We start from the raw sequence: 23149 nt of genomic DNA on the forward strand, positions 1-23149 counted from the left end.
CAAAAATCTCACCGACAGGGTAAATGATCTTGAAAAGGAGATCAAGGGAGTCGGCTGAGAAATATTTGAACATTTTCTCTTTCATGGTACGATTCCAGCGCTCAACCACACTCGACTTCTCCTCATTTTCGGTGGAGTAGAGCTCAATATCATGCTTTTGAAGCAGCTGATTTACATCCTTGTTGTAAAACTCAGTGCCTTTGTCTGTCCAAAGCTTTTTAGGCATACGCTCCTTGAACACCACTTGAAAGGCATCCCGCACCGTCACCCCCTTCTTGTTTTTGAGTGGTATCAACCAGCCATATTTGGAGAAGATATCGATAATGCTCAGGATGAACTTATTTCCCTTGTTGTCCCTAGAAAAGGCACTCATATCAACAAGGTCGGCCGCCCAGGTCTCATCCACACCACCCACTACCACACGGCGTTTCTGAAACTTACGTTGAACTGGTTTGTGCAACTCCTCAGCTAAATCATCGGTCCAGCGAACTTTTTTTTAATACCCAGACCAAATCGAGCTTTGATACCGATGATGGGTCCGACGATGCTGCGGTCCATGCGTTCGCGAGAAGTAGGGTTTGGAATGGTGTTAAGCGAGGCTAGCATAGCTTTGTCACAGATGGAGTTGCGTGAAGTTGTATCCTTATGCTGGGCATAACAGAGATCGTGGTGATATGCAGCTTGGTCCAATCAATTAACGGGTTTTGACCAAGCCTTTGGGGTGCCATCGGGAAGTAGTCGCTTGCTAAGTTTAGTTCCTGGCCCGGTAAAGTTGTGTCCAGGTAGATGCATTTCCATGGGTAATCGATTGATTAGTTTGTTCATAAACCCTGCACCAGTTGTAGCAACAAACTGAGACTTCTTGGCACCGCACACCTTGCAGTTGCCAACCTTCCTACGTCGCCCGTTGCTGGTAATTATTTCGCAAGGGTTAACTGTGTCCGTCTTCCTACATCAGAAGATCATCGTTATTTTATTTAAATAAATGAACGTCGAAGACATTTCCTACAGTGCCAACGCTCTCAAAAGGAGCAATCACTACCTTCTTCTGCAGCGGTCGATCAGAGGCTTGATCATTGGGAAGTCAGACTGTGGTAAGACAACGCTGTTGAACAACCTACTCCTGCGCGATGGATGACTCGACTACGATCGATTGTACGTCTTTGGAAAATCACTTCACCAGCCCATTTATCAGCTGTTGCAGCAAGCGCTGGGAAAAGGCTTCCCTAAGAAAGATATTCGAGACCTCCTACAGTGTAAGAGCAATTCACCCTACTCGTTGATCGATGTGGTCGACGCCTTACCACCACCACGACACCCGAGTGGTATCGACACAAGGGCTTCGAGCAAGGGAACGATGTACCAGACCCCCGAGAACTCGACCCCAGTCGCAAAAACCTCATGGTGTTCGACGATTTAATGCTGAGCAAACAGAACACATGTGAAGACTACTACGTGCGCGGTCGTCACAACAACGTTGATTGTTTCTACCTGTGTCAGAACTACTTTAAACTATCTCGACAAACGATTCGAGAAAATGTAAACTTTATCTGTCTCTTCCAGCAAGATGCTAAGAATCTCGATCATATTCGACGCGATCACTGCAATGATCTTACCAAGGAACAATTTGACGCTCTGTGTAAGCATTGCTGGTCCCAACCTTATGGATTTATAACCATCGATCACACAAGCCCAAAGTCAGCAGGAAAATACCGATGTAAATTAGAAGAGTTTTATGTAAACTAATTATATTTAAGGGATGGCATCCAATATTGTAGATATAAATATGGATCAGTATGAAAAATTCTTTAAAATTTTGGAGAATGAGATGGAACTTGAGCTGGAGTTTGTTCCTATGGATCCTATTAAGTGGAGGTGATTTCGACGCGTGGTACTCTGGCTGTCTGTATGGTAAGGTGCAGCGATTTTTCCAACCCCAATGCCCTACCAAGACGATTCGAAACCGTCAGTGCACACACCCATGCCACCCTGGTAAAGATCTATGCCGCAATCACTTTAATTTTGCAATAAAAAAGGGAACCGTAGTGGATACGGTCGATACCCCTAGCGATTGGGAAAGGCGTCTGAACCTTCCACCAGGCGCTTGGGGGTGTTTCTCCTAACGCTTAAGGGCGTTCACACCAACGCTTAAGGGCGTTCACACCATCTCTTAAGGGCGTTCACACCAACGCTTAAGGGCGTTCAACAGCGTTCGCTCCTATAAATAAATGACGTTTATCAAGATTACCGACCCTAAGCAGCGTGAGGCGCTCGCAAAGGAGTTGCTTGAAACTAAGCGGAGCATTCAAGCCAACAACAGGCAACATCGTCTCGACAAGATTGGACTCAGCCGAGACCTTTCCAGGGTGTTCAAGCCTGTGGTTGAGGCTCAGCGGGAAGCAGGTTCAAAAATCACCAAAACAATCGAAGATTTACTTGCAGCAGTGCCAGCCCTCCCTCCTCCACCGCCCGAGTTTGCCGACCCACTACCCATCGCACCACCTACAGACACCGTCCTCGGACCTCGAGCACAGCAGTATTTGCAGCTCAGTATGACTTCTTCCACCGACCACACCTTTGGATTGCGATCTGAAAACGATGGTCTCTTCATCGGAAGCTCACCAGTTACGTTTGACGGCAATGATATTTTTGTAGATGGTGTGAGGTACAAAGGAACCCTTGGCCTCTGGGAACTAATGGTGAAAAAGAATCCAAAATTGTTCGAGCCCGAAGACCTAGAGGACTATGCACAAATCCTGAAAAGTTCCGGTGCCATGTATCAAGGCAATTCCACCCTCTCGAGAACCCAAAGGCGAATAAGGGTTACAAGTGGAAGGATAAGTTTGGTAGTGGGCTGCAAACCATATTTCTTCCTTCCAACTTCAAGCAGCTTCTTGATTGCTTGGAACTGTGTGCTGCAGCATACCAAGCAGGAAATAATGGTGTGCGCAATGAAATTATGCCGATTATCGATGCTAGGAAAAAGGGTAGACATATTAGTATCGATGAATAAAAGGCGCTTCATCGTAGTATCCTATCAATAAATGTTGCAAATCAAGAAAGGTTATGCTCGAAAGTACGCCTACGGTTGTAAAGGACTGTTTGACACAATCACCAGTTTAGCTGGACGCATGTTTACTTCCTCTGCCGCCCAAACCCTAGGAAGTAAGGCCATACATGCTGCCAGCAATGCAGCCTTGAAATGTGTTGAAAAGGGGGCTTCCAAAGCCGTCGACCATGTGGTTGATAAAGTGACCCGCCCCAGAAAACGTATTAAAACCCCTCAATAGCTTAGTGTTCAACGCAAGAACCCAGAACAAGTTCGGTTGAACAATCTAATCTCCGGCTCTGGTATCAAAACCATTCACGACTTCGTCCAACGCTATAAATAAATACATTATGTCTGACATCCTTACAATCACCGAAGGGTTGACCTTCGACGAAAGTCTCCAGGAATATCAGGTTCGAGAATACGAACCACAAGCCGGTGCCCATCTGAACAATGCCGGTGCTGAAATCCGAATCAACATCGAAACCCAGGATTTGTTCCTACACCCCGTCGAAAGTTATCTCATGGTAGAAGGTCGACTTCTCAAGAATGATGACACGGCATATGCCGATGGCGATCTTGTGTCGCTCACCCATAATGGTATCATGTATCATTTCAAGAGCATCAGTTACAGGCTTTCAGGTCAGCAGATCGAACATATTAACGACCCCGGCATTGCCACCACTATGCTGGGAATGTTAACCTACCCCGACGACTTTTCCAAATCGCAGGGTCTCAACCAACTGTGGTATAAAGATTCTTCCGCCGATGCTGAGAACACTGGATTTGCAGCCCGCCATGGATACATTATCACCAAGCCCACCAACAAAGGATCGTTTTCGTTTGCCATCCCCCTAAAACATATTTTTGGATTCGCAGATGATTACAACAAAATAGTGTACGGGTTTAGGCATGAACTCTCACTCGTTCGCGATTCAAATGCTAATGCCATTTTGAGAGCAGCTGCCGTCAACGATCCGGCAAAGATTGTCCTAAGTAAACTATCGTGGTTTGTTCCTCACGTCACCCCCTTAGACGAAAATAAGATGCAACTGTACAAAACTATCCAGAGTAAATCCAAAATCCACTGTGGATTTCGCATGAGACAGTGTGATTCCATAGCCGTTCCCCAAGCCTCACAGTTTAACTGGCGCCTAGCTGCCAAGAGTGGTCGAGAAAAGCCTAGATATATCATTGTTGCCTTCCAAACCAACAAAAGTGGTGACCAAACCCGTAATGCTGCCGTGTTCGATCCCTGTCGATTGCGAAATATCCATGTCACCCTCAACGCTGAACGTTATCCAGCAGTCGACTATAATGCAGCTTTCAACGAAAATAGGATCGCCAGGGTGTTCAAAGAGGCCTCCGACTTCAGAAAGAAATTCCATAACATGGACAGTCTCTTCAGTAATGGTGGTATCAATCCCGCCGATTTCATCGACTTGTACCCCTTGTTTGTGATTGATGTGAGTCATCAGTCTGAGCGTCTCAAAGAATCTACTGTAGACATTCAGATCCGAGCAGAATTCGCCCGTAATGTTCCAGCCAACACCGAAGCGTTTGCACTTGTCATTTCAGTTAGAATCCTACAGTTTGAATCCGATGGTCAGAAGATGAACGTTGTGTACTAAAAAGTAAATGGATATAATTCACCTACAACTCCTCTTTGTCAGTCGCCCCGCCGAAGTCTATGCAATCGTAGTGAAGGCTAGTAAACAACTCAAGGAGCAGTATGACGGTATCGAAGAGTGGAAGCAAAAATATGTTACAATGGTCTACCATAAATAAATGGATAACACATTGTTGCAGCAAATTGTCAATAATACCAACCCAAAGCATAAGTTTTTTCTCATCGTCTCTGGAAACGATAGCCAAATTCTTACCCGGTTCAACCCCCCACTACAACTCAAGGAATCTAATACCTATGAAATGGCATTAGTAAACCTGGAAACCAATAACTCCATTCCCAACATTCATACAGGTAACAATTCCTTCCGCTACTCCCCCGACGATGGTGCCAACTGCTTTCCCATCGCACTAAGCACAGGTTCCTATGACATCGAAGACATAAACAATGAGATCCAGAGACGGCTACGGCTCAACAAACACAAAACGAAGATCATCATCGATGCCAACAGGGCAACCCTAAAAGCAACGCTGACCCTTGCCAGACACTATCAAGTAGACTTCAACACCGTCTTAGGATTCGAGCGACAAATTTACACGTACGATATGACCACAAACGGCTATACGGAAGGGGAACACATTGTGAATATCATCAGCATCAACAGCATTCTGGTGAATAGTGATATCATCCATGGAAGTTATGTAAATGGTACACAGCAGTCTACCATCTACAGCTTCTTTCGCGCAGACGGTCCTGGTATGAAGATCATTCAAACCCCAAAAAATCTAGTATACTTGCCGGAAACCTTGCGAACCATCAATCGCATGCAAACGTATCTCACCGATCAAGATGGTAGGCCCATCGATTTCAGGGGTGAACATCTCACCATTCGCTTACATCTTCGCGAGGTATAAATAAATGACTTATCACGAACAAGGTTTGAACTTAACAAAAGGTCAAGCTGATGAACTACAACGGGCTGCCAAGAAAGGTTGTCCGGTCTCCATTCGTTTGTCTCAGACAAACCTGCAAGGCGAACACAAGATGTTGCTCACCACCCGCCAGATTCAAAAGATCGCCAAGCTTCTACAAAAGGGTACTGGTGGTATGGTCCTAGAGTTAAGTGCAACCCAATTGAAGGAAAACATGCAGAAGGTGGGTGGCTTCTTACCCATGTTGGCGGGGCTGGCAATGAGGGCACTTCCCATGTTAGCAAAAACCATTCTACCCGCCTTGGGTGTCGGAGCCTTGAGTGGTCTTGGTGGTGTAGCCGTCAACAAGGCCTTAGGGTCTGGATTGTACCTGAAACGTGGTGGATGCGTTTGCACCGTGAAACCTAGTGGCAACGGTCTCTACCTCAAACCCTCAAACGCCCGGATCACTTATGGTGATGGACTCTACTTGAAGCGTGGTCAGCAATTCCACGACGGAGCTGGTCTGATCTTAGGTGCTAACAGCCCCTTCAAAGATATTCCCCTCCTAGGTATGCTCCTATAAATAAATGGATGATTTAGATTCTGGATACCGACAAACCAGAGTCGAATGTATGGAAGATCAACTCAACGCGGATATACATAAGTATCAACATACCTTGAAGATCGACAAACGTCTGGACAAAGTTGTATCTGTAGCACTGGGTGTTTGTTCTGTGGGCAGTTTGGTGTTGACCAGCTGCACCATGGGTTCAGCTTTAACCGGTATAGGTATTATAGCCTCCCTTCCCCTAGGATCCCTTGCTTGCTTGAGTGCCACTGGCGTGATGGTACTCACACTAATCTCCAGGCGTATCATGAAAAAGAAGAAAAAACACCGCGACACCTTGCAATTGACACAGTCCACAAAATGTTTGGTTGAACAATGTATTAGTACTGCTTTGGCTAATGATGGACAAATTGATGATGCTGAGTTTGGAAAAATCACCACCTGCCTCAAAAACTACTACGATGATAAAAATAAGCTCCAACAACCTTCCACCACTTTTAGTGAGGACCTTACTGCGCATGCGCCGTAAAAAAACGTCACACATCATTCCGTTACACTTCACTCCACACATCATGATGTGCTCTGTTTCAAAAAAAAAAAATCCAGCAGAGAAATTTGTTGGATTTAAAGAAATTTTTTTTTGTACCCCAGCTACCCCATTTTTTCCCCCAACTAACCCATTTTTTTACTGTCTTACAAGATTGTAAGAAAGTACTCCTGTTTAGTTTTTTGACTCACTTTAAAACCTGTACTTTTTACAAAAGCTCCTTCCAAAGGTTCATTCTCTCTATTCAATCCACTACAAGCCCACACCTTACTTGTTTCTCCTTCTCTGTTTTTTAAGGTAAGAATGTTACTTTTTCCAAATTTACCATCTGTTTCTAACACTTTTAAAATTTTATAAATCACAACAATTGGAAGTTCTTTCCATTTCAAAATTTTTAAACCTTGATCTTTGGCCTTTTCCTCAAATACATTATCATTTATAAATTTGTTGTCATTCATTTTTTCAACAAAAGACATTTTTTTTTCTTACCCTACAATTATATTCTTTAAAAGTGTTTTTTTATTTTTTTTGAATATTTTATGTTGTAGGTTGGTAAATAGATATTCATCACTTTTTAAAGGTTTTTTTTTCATTTTTTCCCATACTTTTTGTGCTAAAAGTAGCTTTGTGGCAGAACCGGCATTTTATACTACTGATAAAAATTAATAAAATAAGGGTGAATAAATAAAGTCAACAGTAGTATACTATTGGGACATGTTAAACCATTAAAAAAAAACAATAGTAACAATAACCCTGAATAAAAAGCGGTCAAATACAATAATATTCACAGGCAAATAAAATTAATTTTGTCGTAAGGTATACAGTTTAAATGGATAATTGAAATATTATTTACAAAATAAATAAATTTATTGTTCAGATAGATAGACATATTTCAAGAACAGGATACGTTGTTAAAACAAATCCTTTTAAACTATAACCAAGATAGAGGTACACTTATATATTTATGATGAGTTCATTTAAATGAAATTAAAACCCGTCTTCAACTATAACCAAGATGTCGATAACTGAAAGGACACCTTGCATTTGCTATTTTTTAAATAACATGCTGAAAAACTCATCTTAACAACTTATCCCAGACTATATAAATGTATCATTTTTATTGACAACAATATGTTAATATATCTTATAAATGTATATGAAAATTCCACATAATAAAAATACAAAATGTAACATAAACACCGCGATTTGATACTTCTATAAAAGAACACAGAAGGGAAGCAATGTTAATAACATGTGGGGTCTTTCTGAACTTAATCGCGTGCTTTTTAGTTAGAAACATGTTTTTATTGTTATTGATTGCTTCTGCACTGTAGCAAATGTTTTACAGTTCATAATACCATACTAGATTTATCAAGTCGGCCTCATATCTTGACTTACATCTAAAAATTGACAATGAAGGTCGGTTGAAAACAAAACTTTATGACAAAAGAGATGATTTCAGCTTTCCACTTGTGCACTTTCCATTTATAAGTAGCAACATTCCAGCAGCACCTGCATACATATATATCTCCCAATTGATACGATATTCCCGTGCTTGCATTTCCTATCATGATTTTCTTGATAGAGGGTTGCTGCTCACAAGGAGCTATTAAACCAAGAGTTCCAAATGGTGAAGTTGAAATCATCCCTTCGTAAATTTTACGGACGCCGTCACGAGTTGGTTGACCGTTATGAAATAACCGTTTCAGAAATGATATCGGATATGTTCCTTACGTCGTAACTGCAATCCCCTTCCCTTTCATGAATGTGACCTACCGAATTAGACTATTTATCGGATTTGTTATCACATAAGCAACACGAAAGGTGCCACATTTGGAACAGGATCTGCTTACCCTTCCGGAGCACCTGAGATCACCCCTAGTTTTTTGGGTGGTTCGTGTTGTTTATTCTTTAGTTTGCTATGTTGTGTCATGTGTGCTGTTTTTTGTTTGTCTTTTTCATTTTTAGCCATGGCGTTGTCAGTTTGTTTTAGATTTATGAGTTTGACTGTCCCTTTGGTATCTTTCGTCCCTCTTTTATCATACATATACTTGGCCTAATAGCGAAATATACACCTCACAACAAGAGAAGATAACAAGTAAGACATATAGAAATCAAACACATCTTTCCAATATCTTTTCAGAGCCTCAATAAAGCCAGCATAATCCATATTGTGGGGATCCTATTGAAAGGTGAAGGGTTTTCTCTGACCTTGGATTACGACTATGTCATTGAGGGCACATGAATAATATTATCACAGTAGAGGAAAGGTGTTTTAGAGTTAAATAATAAACGGGTTCACTCTTGTTGAACAAATAAAGTGGTACCAAAAACTAAAACTAATTTGGCTTGTTTGGCTTTTAATAAAATATGTATGAAACATTACGTTGACCCTTTGACAAAAATATAAAGTGTTTAGAATTCTTGAACCACACACATTATCGGAAAAAATCCATTGGATATATAGCAGTTCGACAAACACCAATTACAACCCAGGATATAACTGAATGGCCAACATAGAGAAATGTAATGTATCATAAAGAAAGGACTAAGATGTGGAATCAAATGCCTTCTCAAAATCAATCAACATGAAGATTCTTGAAATATTATCTTCTACTACAAAATTGTTATTCTCCAGTACTAGTTTCAGAAGTGTAAGAAGGTATTCAGTAGGAGGATTTTTTTCACTACGAGTGTTCCATGCCTCTACACACGCTGCTATTCCTTCGTCTTGTGGAATGTTGGTATATAAAGAAGACACGTCCATGGATGCAAGTATAGTATTGCTAGTACTGGAGAATAACAACTTCTCTTTCAATGAAAAACACTATCTCCAGATAGACGGTACTCGTATGGGCACAAAAATGGCCCCGTCATATGCCAACATATTTATGGGCCAACTTGAAAAACGCCTCTTGGCTAGTGCTCCATATCAGCCCTTATCATGGTTCCGATTCATTGACGATATTGATTTCAAATGGACAGATTCACAAGAACATCTTAATGAATTTCTAGAACGCTGTAACTCTTTCCACTATTCAATAAAATTTACATATGAATCATCTATGGAGAAAAGAAACTTCCTCGATACTACGAGTTACATCAAGAACGGAACCATTATAACGGACCTTCACACCAAACAAACGGACCAACATCAATTCCTTTCTCCGAAAAGTTGCCATCCTAAACACTGCTCCCGTGGTATACCATTCAGCCAGGCATTGCGAATCAAGCGAATATGCTCTACAGAAAATACGAAAAATGCTAGACTTAGACAACTTCGTAAACATCTTGTTGTTCGAGGATACAATAACAACATCACTGATAGCGCTTTCGAAAGAGCAAACAGAACTAGTCGCCAAGAACTTCTTGAGTACAAAGATAAGAATAAAGCAGCTAACAGAACACCTCTTGTACTCACTTACCATTTTGATTTTAAAAATGTGTCATCCATTGTTCAGAAGCATTGGAAAATTATAGAAAATGATTTAAATCTAAAACAAAAGTATTTTCATCACCACCAGTCATGGCCTTCAGAAGACCTAAAAACATCCGTGACAAATTAGTGACATCTGTATTAGCAAAGCAGCCTACTCCATCGCCCAGTTGCTACAAACAATGTGGTCGAAGGAATTGTTTGTGTTGTTAAGCTGCCAATACAAGCAGTTCTTTCATCAGCTCCGTTACTAAACAAAATTATACCATCTACTCTAATTCCAACTGTAACACGGAGAACTCAATTTACATATTAACATGTGACACAATTTAATATTCGGCTCAATAACCATCGTTCATCGTACAAAACCAACAAAAACTGTCCTCTCACAAGGCATCTTCGTTCAACGAAACACCCTTTTGATAATGTTACTTTCCAAATTATAGAAGTCAACACCGAGTGGGACACCGCGGCGAGAAGGAGAAGAGAAAATTTTTGGATCCACCAACTCCACACTTTAGAACCTGATGGTCTTAACGAAAAAGACGAGAAAAGATACAGGAAAGATAAAGAATAATTTAAAACAAAGCATCGTCCTATTTATCCCGTAATATTGGCCAATGGACATTGCTAACTTCAACTACTAATTATGTATTTTCAAGGCAGCTAAATCCAAGTGCAACATATACATTGAGCTGCAAAATTTTCTTATTTCAAGGCAGTTAAATTCAAGTGCAACATAGACATTGAGCTGCAAAAATTTTTCTTATTTTCAAGGCAGCTTAGTGCAAAATATACATTGAGCTGCAAAAGTTTCTTATCATCTATATCCGTTTCACCTGGATAGATGCACGCTTGATAAAGCTAGTTGGTCTAGCGAAATATTGCGTTTATTTTCATCATTTTGTAAATATTTTAAACATTCTTATATTTACATAATAAATAGTGTGTTAAAATTACATTGTTAGGCAATCTATATATATATCATTATATGCTTCGGGTTAAATCAACCCTTTTAAAACAATCTTTTGGTGATGTATTTCATGGTAGATAAATCAGGGATAGACCTTTAAATGTACAACTTTTATTTAGTGGTGTTGGTTTTTTTTTAACTAATTACGATTTAGTGCAATATAAGATTATTTCCTTCACAATGCTATTTAAGTGTGTTTAAACAGAAAAAAAGCATAGACACAGGGCATTGACTTGATAATGAATAAGACATAACGTATTATGTACAACCCACTATATCCTATCATGATTTCCTTGGCAGAGATTTGCTGCTCTCAGAACAAGTGGTGAAGTTGAAATCAGAACTTCTCTTACGCACTACTTAACAAAGATTTGTTTACGTACCTTTTAATCCTTTTGAAATAGGATCATTTGATCGCTCGATGTTTCTTATCTCTGTAAGTATTTCCCGTTCATTGCTGTCTAACTTGCATACTTTCAGTTCATCGCATTTATGTTTAAAACTTGTGCCACCAAGTCTAACAATTGCCTTAAATGTATTGATAAACTTTTATCAGACATGTCATTTTTCGTTATAATAATATTGGTTTAAAAAAATTGTCCCAATGAAGTAATTAATTAATTTATAAGATACTTGGAGTACTATATTTATCTCATCAAGATATCTGTAATTTCTTTATAAACTGCAGCATGTTCAAATTTTGCCACCTTCTATAAGAACAATACAACTAATTCCAAAACAGTATTGCCATTTTTATATACCTTTGAGGAGTTATTGTTTTCCAAAATGACAGATCTTTCTTTTGGAGAATCAACCCGGACGTTACCATTTTCATTAAAATTTTCTTCCAGGCATAAAATAATGATTAGTTTAAGTTCATTATTTTCCTTAATTAAAATGCCAATTATAATTTCCTTAAACAAATTATCATTTAACAGTTACCGGATTTTAGATTTTGTCGCTACAATTAACTATTTGAAATAAATTTCATAATGCATGAATATTTTTAAAACAAGCCACACTTAATATATACGTGTGTAGGATTTTTTCAAACTTATTAAGTCACACTGTATTGGAAATCATACATTGACCTATGGATGTCCGTTGTTTCGTGTATACATGTCGTGCCTTATTCGTGTCAGTTCTGAATTTATCTATATATATAATAACTATACATTTTATACCATCAAATAATCATGTGTTATACAATATTATGACAAAATATTTTAAACTATATATAAAATAACAGACACGTACTTGATAGGGTTGTTTTGTTTTTATCGGAGCGGCGTAGGGGGAAAAGTTATGATATGTATATCTGACTAAAATATCTGCTTAAAACAATATTCTCATTTAAAGGTGTTGAAAAATACAATAACTATTAATAGCTGGCTAAAAACTGATGAAAATAAAATATGCTTTTCCGTGATAAAAACGTCATGTAACAAACCGGGAAAAATCCATAGCATCCACCTTTTATAAACTAAGTTGAGGATAAATTACTTACTAAATGGCTTATATTTGTAATAAATCGTAACAATTTATTTTTGTCTAGCGTCATGCAGTTATGTTGCTATTTCCATTTTACCGGATAACGATTGTTAAAACGTGTCTTCGAATTATTTATAGTTTTATTTTACGATATAAATGAGCCTTATGAACCGGAAAGCATCAGAAACGAAAATTCCACTTTGATATGATTGGTAACATAGGATAGAAATCTTGCAAATCTTCACAGACAATTATATTTTAGCGATATATAAGTCAGATATTGCATAATTTAAGTTTTTTTCTTGTCATATAATATTATAATATTGTATAACACACTTCGGGTTGTCGGGTGTTTCATTTGATCAATCCTGACATCCCTCAGTGTGTTAAACGAAAATTAAAACCATGAAATATGCATTAGCTATCACCTAATAATTTGTATATCATTCAATGCTTCAGTTTATATCGGATGTTCTAATTTGAGAATTTCCTATTGATTATCACGGTTTTGCGACCATTGGGAGTTGAGATTCTAATGAGTCGAGTTCTTTTGTAATGATTTTCATTCTTTTTCATGTTTTATTGTTACACAACTGGCAAAGATAATGATATAATAAAGCTTTTAAAAACATGTGTAATCCTGCATTATGTTCTCGCCGTTTTGTCACGGTCAGAAGCTTGTAGTTTTGTTGTATATATTTTCCATGATGAAAATATGTTTGTCTTTTTGGTTAAACGTCAATTAAATGGTTTCTATTCATGTTTGAATAGTTTCATTTTGTATCATATCAGGGCCTTTCATATCTGACAATAAACGGTAGGTTTTTTTTTCTATTTTGACTTTTTGTAACTTTCATCCAGTTTTAATTTGCAAAGCTGGTTTATTTGCAATTCTATAACAAGTTTTTTTTTTATATAGATTTTTGAAGATGATTCGATTTGAATTGGGGAAGCTGTTTTTATCGTTATCAAAATATGGCTATTTTGCCTGGCTAACTCATATTTAATTCCTAATTTACATATAATCTGGCTGGCCATGTTATTACCGGTGATCTCAACATTGTCAATAACACTTCCCTGGGAAATGTGTTATCGAAAGGTCCGAAATGTCGTAAGCCTAAATCCATCAATTGGAATACAACTTAAACATTTTGATGGATTCAGTCGAGTATTATGCCAGGCAATAAATTAGGTATTGCCATTTCAATTGGAAACTCAACATATACACTCATGACACACCTATCAAAGAAAAATCCTGGATTATCATAGACCTGTTCTATGTTTCTTGGAATTTCAACCAAAGATGAAGATGTGGATCTTCCATCGTTTTATCTGATACCTAAACTACATAAGTGTCCTTACAAACAACGGTATATTGTTAAGTATCCCAAGTGCTCCACGAAACCTCTTTCTAAATTATTAACATCTAGTTGATCACCAAGCAATGCCCGGCTTCAAAGTTATTGTGAAACTACCTTTACTAGAGGTGGCGTGAATCAGATGTGGATACTGAAACATTCGAAAGATCTTTTAGAGTACAAACAATCTAACTCTCTTTCATCTTGCAATAGTATTGAAACATTTGACTTGTCTACACTTTACACAGTATTCCACATTCCAAACTAAAAGACAAATTGAAAGACTTTGTATTGCTTTATTTCATAAAAAAAGAATTACCAAATGTTCTCTCACTAAATAATTCAGAATGTGTGGACTATGTTGAACGCAACTATCCCATCGAAGTAGAGATAAAGGATACAACAGATACAGTTAAGTCGGCCCCATATCTTGACTTACATCAAGAAATTGACAATGAGGGTCGGTTAAAAACAAAACTTTACGACAAAAGAGATGATTTCAGCTTTCCAATTGATATTTATTGAGAAAATATGGTTGTCGAAACGATCATTTATTACCTCAGATAAGACAGTCCATAAACTGTTCAGTTCGGTGTCAGTTAATATCCAATTATCGCAGTGGACAATCATGTTTCTATAATATTTCATCCTTGATAAGTCGGCACCTTCACTGAGATCTAATGGATGAGGTAGTATATCTCCTACTGCTATCGGTGTGAGGTTTTTTATCAAACAAATCATCAGTGTCAAGTCAAAAGTTTTAGAGGATACAGTCCCTATTAAAACAAAAAATTTCAATATAACTATATTAATAGAAAAGTAAGTGTGTGCAATGTGTCATTTGAATTAAATCAATAAGAAACAAGCGTAATTACAATCTCGTTCCCCTTTTCCTTGACTGTGACTGTCCGAATTAGACTAATCAACAGGTGTTTCCACATATGTTTTGAGCTAGATCTTCCTATCAGTCCAGAGCACGGGACATTACTTTCAGATTTCGGTCGGGTGAGTGTTGCTCCGTCTTTTGTTTTCTATGTTTTAATTTGTGTACTGTTATTTTTTTGTCCTTTTTTTTTTCTTTTTTTAACCATCGTGTTGAGCGTTTAGGTTCGACGCAAGTCCGTTTAGTATTCATTGCTTCTCGTTTGAATTGTTTTTATCAAAACTAAAGGTCAAACATGATAGAGAACACGAAACGTCATCATTTGCTCTAAACATAGGTACCTATTTATTTAGAATTTTTAATCTCGTCTATATTTTTTGGTCATTTTTCCACAATCATTATGGGGTTTTATTTATGAATTATGTCATTCATTGATGTTATCCCTCGTTTACCTTTAGTCATATTTACCTGAGACAGGAAATATCATATCCCATTGTGTCTGGTTTATAACTTTTTTTTTCCTCAAATATTCTAACACTCTGACTCTTGCTTGATTCAATACTTTTTGTAGTCCACTAGGGTGGAATTCTTTGTCGAACTTAATTCTTACAGCAGCTGGAGCGATTCTGAGTATCAAGTTCATGATCCGTAAACATTTTGAGTCTTCTTGCGATAAAGGACAATCAGTTGTATTTGCAGGTATTGATGTCATTTTTCTATGATTCCAACAAAATCTGATTTAAAAATATCGCGGAATTTATTTTAATATTTAATTTTCCTAATTTCCTCGTTTTGGTCATACAGCTGCTCACGTATTTTAATGTTTATACCTAAAAGTACATGATTTTCCAAAGTTAAAGTTCATCATACTAGAAAAAAGGCAACAGTGAAAAAAGATTCGAGAGCACGAGATATATAAAGTGTTATATTCATTTTCGGGATATGAAACCGCATGTTTATTTTTTTCAAATTCTAGCTTGGTGTCTACATAACACATATAATATATATTTATGCATTAAGTTAAACATTTAATTTCTATAAAAAAAAGAAAGAAAAAAAGTCAAATCACAAAAAAAATCATTTTTCTCTTATCTATACTACCAATACTAACTAAGTTAGGTAACAAATTATTCTATTTGAATTAGATTCCATCATAAATAACAATGACTGATTGATCATAATTGATTGAAAACAGCTGGTAATTATTATATACATATAGAAGGCGAGGAAAATTGACAAAAAATGCATAAGTTATGATTTGCAAGTCGAATGGTGGGCGAGACAGTTTGGAAATGAGGTCGTTTTAAAAGGTATGTAAGTGCTAAACGGTCTGTTGGGTCGTAAATTCTATGAAAGGTCTGAAACTAAAACTGTTGATGCGTGTTTGAAGGTATTCAAATATAGTCTTATTGTTCATTCAATACTTCCCAACTATTTCTTGTAGTCAATTCAAAAGTATCCAGTAGCTTTTCATATAACTTCAGATACAATTAAAACACAAAAATACTGAACTTAGAGGAAAAACAATTTGGAAAGTCCGTAATCACATGACAATTTTAAATAACAAAACGCATCAAAAACGAATGGACAAGAACTGTCATATTCCTGACTTGGTACAGGCATTTTCAAATGTAGAAAATGGTGGATTAAACCTGGTTTTATAGCGCTAACCCTCTCACTTTGATGACAGTCTCATCAAATTCCGTTATATTTACATTGATGCGTTAACTAAACAGACACAATAATAAATAGTCGAAATATGGGTACATCAGTCATCCTAGTATAACAATTTTAAAAGGGACAATTTAACAGAACACAAAAATATCTATCTACAAACACATTCATTGATTTGTGTCTGACGTCAGAAAATTTTATACGTCACATAAATTTGTCGTTCAATGTGCATGCAAACATGCAAACAATCCTAAAATTTACATAGGCAATGCTAGCATACAGGGTTAAAAAATCAAAAGCATGTAAGAATAAATATCAGAAACAGACCGAGATCGAAAACAGTCCAAAAGTTATATATAGAATATATAAGAATCCACAAATAGTTAATTCCACTATCAGTCATCATCGTATAATAATTTTAAAAGGAACTATTTAACAGAAAACAAAAACATCTATCTACAAACACATTCATTGATTTGAGTGTCTGACGTCAGAACATTTTATACTTCACATAAATCTGTCGTTCAATGTGCATACAAACAATTTTTAAAATTTACAAATGCAATGTTAGCATATAGGGTTAAAAAATCAAAAGTATGTAAGAATAAATTTCAGAAATAGACCGAGATTTAAAATAGTCCAAAAGTTATATATAGAATTTATATAAATCCACAAATAGTAAATTCACTACGCGATTGAATGACTTTGACGTTTATGGTTCAACGTATTTTGTAATTCATAATAGAATTATATCATAATGACATAAACCAGAACAATATCATAATGGCGAAATCTTTTAAAGTACAGAGTCACGTTATAAGAACAAAAGTATTACAAAAGTCGCATATACAAAGCACGACACCAAAATTTGAAAGACAATAAAACACATTGACTAGATGCACAAGTAACGAGCCACGTCAAATATCACATAAAACCATTCAACAGTAAAAGTAATATTAATAATAGAACAAAGACAAATGAAAGAACTATAAACACGTTGTTAAGATGATAAACAACATCAGTACGCAGAATCTATACATCAAGACCATCGTGTATTATTTGTGAAGTTGATACGGAATATTTATCAATAAGGTCTTGGTACCTTCCGATGAACTTTTTTAGAAAAAGGACGAGACGTTCTTTGACATACCCTGAGTAGGAGCTGCAAGCTCTTGAATATCGAATAAGATGGGAAATATATATCCCATATGCAGGTGAAGTTGGTATATTGCTACTAAGGTGGGGGAAATTTATAATTTCAAAATTAAAATCGTCTCGTTTGTCATAGATTCTGGTACTGAGATGACTGTGTAAGTCAAATTCGAAATATAAGTCTAAAAATGAGGCGGAGGAAGCCGTGTTTCTTGTTTCTTTAATCTCTAGTACTGGGGAATATATTAGTGGAACCCAATCAGAAAAGTTCGGATTGTTTACGGAAAGAACATCATCGATATATCTGAAAGTGGAATTAAATAATATGGCTTCTTTGATCTGCTTGTTTTTGACAAGTGTCTGAAGGAACTCTGATGTATATGAAAATAAGAAGAGGTCGGCAAGGAGAGGTGCATAGTTCGTTCCTATAGGAATGTCGACAATTTGTTGAAAAACTGACCACTTGTTCTTCGGTGTAGCATGTTGTACCCTTTTGTTCACTATTAACAAAAATTGCCTAATGATATCCCAAAGTCATAAATTTATAGCGTATGCTACCAGTTTTTTACTGAAAGCCATTGTGGATTTTTTTCTTTTCAGCGATTTTTCAATTTCAGATGGGGTTTGGTGGTATACAGAATGTGATGTACAGTAAGTGTCGTTTGTTTATGTAATTTATACGTGTTTCTTGTTTTCGAATTTTTTTATAAAGATTAGACTGTTGGTTTCCCCGTTTGAATGGTTTTACACTAGTAATTATGGGGCCCTTTATAGCCTGTTGTTCGGTGTGAGCCAAGGCTCCGTGTTGAAGGCCATACATTGAACTATAATGGTTTACTTTTTTAAATTTCTATTTGGATGGAGAGTTGTCTCATTGGCACTCACACCACATCTTCCCATATCTAATGAAAAATCAAACGTTTTGATAAAACTATTTTCAGAAAAGCACCGAGATTTAAAATTATCTAGAAGTTCTTTCGAATTTTTTTAAAGAATCCACATATGGTTAATACCACTACGCGAGTAAACAGTTTCACAGTATTTCTGAAGACGCTCTTTCACTGTAGACATAATTTAAGTCAATCTAATTAAATAAGTGATACAATGGTTTGACTACTAAGACCACTCGGCCACTGATACCCGTAATGAAATTGATCAATAGATTGCTATATCAATCTTATGAATAGTCATGGAAGGCAATGCCTATAACAATTGGTGAAATGGCATTTGCTATGGAATCTTTTGTTTCAAATGTGTGTATTAAATCCGATCTGTTCACACTTTAAACAGCTTTTTCGTACGTTCGTTCTTCAACAAAAGAAAATTTTCAACTCAATTATAAATTCAGTGTTACAAGTACATTAATCAAAAATACAGGGTAATTTTCTTACTTGTTTAATCAACTAAAACGACCACATTTCATTGTTTATTCAAATATAAAACAATACACTTCAGTACAAATAATAAAAACTTTTTGGCAGACTGTTTTATTTCAATTAAAACCAACGTTGGGAATCGTTTAATTTTCAAACTGAAACAACCAATCATTGTTATTTTTGACGCAATTAAGATACATTTAAACGCAAATAGAAAACACTCGATAACTATTCAAACAAATACAACTTGAGAAATATATATATATATATATATATATATATCTAATTATAGGATTTAACTTACTTTTATTATATATATATTATATAAATGTGTGTGTGCAATGCGTGCATTACAGTTCTTTGGGTATCTTTACACATAAAGTGTTTTTAACAAGATAATGATACATGAGTTTTATTTCAATTGGTAATTTGAATAAAAAAATGTTTGGATACATCATTTTGTTCATATCGTTATAGAATTAAAAAAAATCTCCAAGCTGTTTTAACTTGCATAACAGGCAGAATTTTCGTATTGTTTAAGAAAGATCATATGGAGAGATTATCTTTTGACAAGACACAAAACCAGAAAGTTCAAATGATAAACATGTACGAGAAGATAAATTTATATTTAATATAATGTTTTCTGAAATTAATGTAAAAACTAGGTCATTCGTTTGCTTTCTGTTTTAACTTGCAACATAATTTAAGAAACAGATTGACGTTTTACATTCCAGATAACAATATTATGTTGAAATGATAGAAGCCTGACTTCCAAACGACATTTCATGTTTATTATAAAAAAAAATGATTTTTCTAAACAAGCATAAATATTCTTTACTTTGGTTTAAATACTTCATTTTTTTCCCATCATTATTTTTTGGACGTCACATGTTTTAAATTGAGAACCAATACCAATAGGACCATTTTATGGTGAAAAGCCTTTTGTTCTTGAACTAAATATCAAACATCAAATAGTATAATTGGTATTTTATTAGTTTTAGAAAGTTTACTAATTTTACTAACTACCGAAATTGTACTAATAATCACAAACTGTTTTTCACTTTATCGTATCCATGTTCAGGATAAGAACAAACTAACATTGAACACAATAGAAGGATTTTGTAAAATGAGGTGTACCGAGATGACGATCGGGAAATTTGACGTCCACTGGAAAATGTGAATATTTGTGGTGGAAATATATAGGAACATAAACTTAGCCTCGCAACAGGCCACATACGGACCGTTATTACAATTATAAACTGTTCTGAAGTTGCGTTTATTCAACACTCACAACCAACGGATATCCTATGTAATGATGGTCGAGTGATGTACTCTATGACTTATTTACCCAGTCACCCTGAAGATTGGAATGAAGCAAATATTCAATCCGGAGAACTTAATAATAAGCGGAATTTTGACATGAATGTTTTATAGTTTTATTTCATAATATACCCATATCACATGAAAGAAGTACAAACATACCGAACTCCGAGGCATATAAAAAGGGAATTTCTATAAAAACTGACAAAATCAAAAGTAATCAACTATGAGCGGAAAACAACTGTCACTTTTATATACTTGTTCAAACTAATGTATTATTCTTTCATAGTCCATCGTTGTTCTCTATATAAGAATAAAGTTCCATATAACAATAACAGATCGAAAGGTTTAATTCATAAAAATAAAAATTCACAACAATAATAATAGGAAAGATATTTACCCTTTGTCCCACATGTAACACTTATTGTATTCTTTTGTCACCGATATATAATTTGAATTACTGAAGCATTTAGCGACAGGGGATTGAATTACCGTATATTGATTGAAAAGAAAGTTTGTAACATTGTATTTTTATTGATCGAAAGAAAACATGATTGCGGTCAGCAATTTTATTTTGTCGCTACACGGCAAATGTTACTGTGCGTTTATATATTTAGATTAACAATTAATGCCATGATTGTGTATTTAACTTGTTTTTCATTTCTAATGATATAATTGGTATAATTAACTGAATTGTTAATTGACTTTTAACAAACTTTAACTCTTCTTTAAAAGTAACTTAAATGAAAAAATTACCGATGTATTCACATGTACTACTCTAAAGGTTCATTTTGTTTGTGTGTGGGGGGAGGGGGAGAGTTGACGTCAACATTTGTTGCACTTCTTTACACTGTACAGTCACTTGAATTATCATTGTCTGTTTACATACATGTTACCTAGATATTTGAAACAACGATGTATATCAAGAACGTTTTTGCTTAAGAGAGGCTAAAACTCTGATCGTTATGTTATAAAAAAAGAAATACAGTCATGAATATTTCCTTAAGCCAATGCAATTTGACTTGCACTTCATTTTAATTAACCATCAGGAGACTTTTTCTCAAAGTAAAAATTATTGTCCAACTAACAGTGATATAATTTAAAAATACATGATTGATAGTTGATTTAAGGATTTGATATCTTCGGGAGTATTTTTTATTAAATTTATCGAGGAATTCAAGGACATCAAAAAGGAAAATAACGAAAATACTGAACTGCGGGAAAAATTTACAACCAAAAGTCTTTAATCAGATGGCAAAATCAACAATACAAACACATCAACCGAAAATAATAACTTAAGTAATTAAAAACTTTAATAAAACAACAACTCAGCTTAACAAATTATACTATTTTGAAGAACAGCTTGTTATATGAGATTGAAGTCAATATCTCATATTCAGTCTGATTAAATTTTTACTGAAAAAAATGTGAATACTGAAGTATAAATGTACAATTTTATAGTACATATTTTCAAAACTTATTGTTAAAAATATTGAAAAAGATATACAAGCATAATAAAAAATAAAACTTACATATTTACAACACAGGAGAAGGTCTCGAATCATATAATTGTTCATATGGCAATACTGTCAACGTCAAGTGTACAGGTAAGCTTATCTATAGCACTTAGGAATTCGTTCTTTTTTTAAATCAAGTCACTTATCGATTATTGTTGGAAACAATATGTACAATTAAATGACTTGAACGGAATCTTGTACATGATGCACGATTTCACTTCGTACTTTTGGTTTTATCAGAATCGTTTTTATACCAAGAAATATCGGAACACATGTTTTTTCACATTACGTTTTTCGGTCATTGTGTCCATTCAGTATGTGCATAATGGTTAAACTTGATTTTGGGTAGTTATGTAAGCAGTTGTGGTCCTATCCACACAAAAATCCAAGAAAACAGGTTCTTTTAAAATATATGGTTTTAATATTTCAAATTGACCCGTTTGTTGCGTTCACATTACATATATTACTATGAAATGAGAATGTTTGAGAAGGACAGTGTACCTTGTTTTAGTTTTATTTGTGATTCGCACGAGATTGATATTTTTTTAGTGAGCACTGGGTCTAAAAGATAATAGTTTGTATTGCACTCCAGATGTTTATGTATAGTCTGTTATAATGAGATTACCTACTTGCAGTTCAGTTGTTGTTGTTGGTTTAAATCTGTCCTATTATATAAATAAGGCCGTTAGTTTTCTCTATTAAAGTCTTTTACCTGTTTCATGTAGGAACTTTTATAGCCGACGACTAAATTGTTTGAGTTTTCCCATTTCTTAAAGGTCGTACAGATGCCTATAATTTTTGTTTTATATTGATTTAAAATCTTATGTTTTTAAAGGCACAAAATTTCCATTCCCAATATGGATGAGTCAAGCATCTCTTATTACCGGTATGATATCATTAGTGATAGCATTCATTCGAATATACTGTCACACATGACTCCAAACACCACCGTTTCTTACGTTGTCTTTAGCCAGATACTTATAGAATTTTAGCTTGACGAACAACTCAGATACATCACATCTTATGAATTCCGCACTACGATAATATTGTGATAAGAAGTACTTAATCTTTTCTTGAAATGCAGTAACCTATAATATTGTCATATTTTTTTCTTTGTGTTTTCTGTATAGTATTTCTCTTCAAAAGAAGTGTTTGCAATATTATTTTTTTTTGTTGATTGATTTATTCATATCTGGTAAATATTTGCAGAACAGTACATCATAATTTTAAATAATTCATGTAGTGGACCTTATTTTCAATTACG

The sequence above is a fragment of the Mytilus galloprovincialis genome, chromosome 8 (assembly GCF_965363235.1).
Source record: "Mytilus galloprovincialis chromosome 8, xbMytGall1.hap1.1, whole genome shotgun sequence".
Taxonomy (NCBI): domain Eukaryota; kingdom Metazoa; phylum Mollusca; class Bivalvia; order Mytilida; family Mytilidae; genus Mytilus; species Mytilus galloprovincialis.